This window comes from Lycium barbarum, chromosome 4, assembly GCF_019175385.1.
Source record: "Lycium barbarum isolate Lr01 chromosome 4, ASM1917538v2, whole genome shotgun sequence".
NCBI lineage: Eukaryota > Viridiplantae > Streptophyta > Magnoliopsida > Solanales > Solanaceae > Lycium > Lycium barbarum.
The window spans coordinates 17,154,666-17,157,493 of NC_083340.1; the positions used below are offsets into that span (position 1 = coordinate 17,154,666).

The following is a 2,828-nucleotide window of genomic DNA, read 5'->3' on the forward strand; positions in this document are numbered from 1 at the left end:
ATCAGGGGGGTTAGTGTGGGTGCCATCACGAGGGGTTGGGTCGTGACAAGGGTAGATATCAATTATTTTGATGATCTTAAAATGCATACTTGATGTGGCGTGATTTTACGCCGCAATCGATGCTTTTTGACTATAAGTTTTACTTGTTTTTAGGCAAGCCTATGCGATTTTACGTGTTTTTTTAGTGTTTTTCAGGTAAAAGAACAGATTCGGCACAAGCACAGTTGAAGTGCAGAACGAGGTCGTAAATTGAAGTTTATGGTCCGTATTCTACAATACGGGCCGTATTCCATGGTCGTGTTAAAGGATAACAGAACCAGAAAGTCAGGCTGAGAAGATGGTGGTTTACGAGCTAGGTTTACGGACCGTATTTCAGTTTACGGTCCGTATTCCATCACGTATTTAACCAGTTGAGCATCTGGCAGAAAGTCGAAGTGTTGGATGTTGAAATATGACCATGCAGTTTACGGACCGTAAACCACTTTACGGTCCGTATTTCAAAAGAGAAAGTCGCACACAACTGAGAAGCTAACTTGGGCGTAAACCATTTTTTACGGTCCGTAAAGTGATTTACGGACCGTATTTCGCCATGACGGGACCAAAGTGCAAATCTGTAACTTTTGTATTTCCAAAACCTATAAATAGTCATTGTAGGGTTTTTAATAGACATCAGTTGTTATATTTTTGTCTCTTGACTTAGAACATTAAATTCTCTCTAGTTTTTGAAGATTCAAACATCAATTCAAGTATTACAAATTCCTCTTTCATTCCAAAGTAAGCAATTATGAATTCTTCAATTTCTTATTTCTTGTTCTTTGTCATGAGTAACTAAATTCCCTTACTAGGGTTGTGAACCCAATGATGGGTGTTTTGTGATTGAGTTTGTGATTGATATACAACTAATGGATTATTAGGGTTTAGTTATTCTTCATTCTTCATTCATAATTAAGGGTTGGAAACATTGATTAAAGCCATAAACCCTAATTTATTTGGGAAAATAATTAGGGTTGGTAAGAATAACTAACAAGAACTCAAAGCTTTAAACTTTGTTTAATAAATTCACTTAGGAATAAGAAGAATTTACTTGACATGATTAATCGTTCTTCATTATCAATTTCTTATATTTGGGAAAATCATAGAAAGATATAATCTTTATTTATTGGGAAATAGTAGAGATTCACATAGAGATTAAGTGCATTCATATAATGATCCATTACAAGTATATCAAGATCAATACCCATGATCATACACTCTATCTAACGGGGACACAACCTTAATTTCTTTTACCATAAATTTCCACCAAAGCAATAGTTTAGCAATTAGTTATAGAACAACCAATTTTCACCAAAATCATCGGATTAAGACATTAGACCTAGAACTTAGCATTTACGACTTTAGTAACCTTTTCACACCATATTCCCTGTGGGATTCAACCCCAACTTTGTTGGGTTACTATATTTGACAACGTCCGCGTTATACCATTAATAAGTGTAATTTGAGCGTATCAAATTTTGGCGCCGTTGCCGGGGAATACGGTTTTGAAATTACTAAATAATGTTTGCTTTGATTAAAGTCTTTTTGCTTATTCCATCACACCTTGTTTGCTAATCTGTGTAAACCAGGTGAACATGAATCAAAATCAGCAGAATCAGCGTGCTGGTAATCAGGTGAATCGGTTGAACAATCAGGCGAATGAATCTGATGATGAGAATATTTTTGCGGAACTGGTTCCAGAGGAGTACTATGCATCTGCTATTGTTCAACCTCGAGTTGGAGCTGCCACTGTGAAAATTGACTCATCTCTTTACCAGCTGTTGAAACTTGAGGGATATTTTCGGAACTCTACCGAGAATGACCCTCAATGTCATTTGCAGAATTTTGTGGATGTGTGTGCTAATCACATCCAGAACAATGTTCCACAAGATGCTATTCGGTTGAGGTTATTCAAATATTCCTTAGCTGGAGAGGCAAGAACATGGTTCGAGAAGCTACCTCGAAATTCGATTACTTCATGGGCAGAGATGGTAGCTGTTTTTCTTACAAAGCGGTACCCCCCTAGCAAGAAGGCTGAGATTCGCGACAAGATATATGAATTCAAGCAGCGACCGGGGGAACAACTATATGAAGCCTGGGAGAGGTTCAAGGAGTATTTGCAGAAGAGCCCGAATCATGGTTTTCCGGAAAATATATTGATGGAGAAGTTCTACCTAGGGTTAGATGCAGTGTCACAGTCAGTAGCTAACAATGCAGCTGATGGCTGTTTTATGAACAAGACCTTTCGATGAGTGACCAGCATACTTGACAAGCTGACAACTCATAATCAGGCTTGACACTCAAACAATGCTGATGTGGTACCGTACGGTAGTGCTATCATCCAGAATATAGTGAAGGAGAATCAAGACACCCAACAAACATTGGCAGAACTGGCAACAAATATTTCCTTGCTGACAAAAAAGTTTGATGAATTTCAAATCAAGAAGGTAAATGTTTGTGAGGATGGTGCAGTTTTGCCTAAAGGGATGTACCATGCTCAAGATGGTCCGTTCCTTGATGTGCCACCTATGCAGGTTGAAAATGCTAATTATGTTAATAACTCTCAAGGGGGTTATCAAAGACAGAGTTACCAAGGTGGCTATCAGAATCAGAATCAGAATCAATGGAGACCCAGCAAGGCCAAGGTGCTTACAACAACTCTGGGAACTACAACAATAATTATGGTGGTGCGAACCAAGGGAACTACAACAACAACAACAATTTTGGGAACAAGAGTTCAAATCCTTATATACCACCGAAGGGGTAGTCATCAGAGCAGGGTAGTTCGAAAGTTG

At 38.4% G+C, this 2,828-nt stretch overlaps 1 non-coding gene across 1 annotated transcript; it reads right to left on the reverse strand.

Annotated features, from left to right (window-relative positions):
* Positions 1-2,070: 2,070 nt before the first annotated feature.
* On the reverse strand, positions 2,071-2,176 carry LOC132638928 (small nucleolar RNA R71). Its single transcript, XR_009581985.1, has one exon. It is a non-coding gene; the product is annotated as a small nucleolar RNA R71 (small nucleolar RNA).
* Positions 2,177-2,828: the final 652 nt, after the last annotated feature.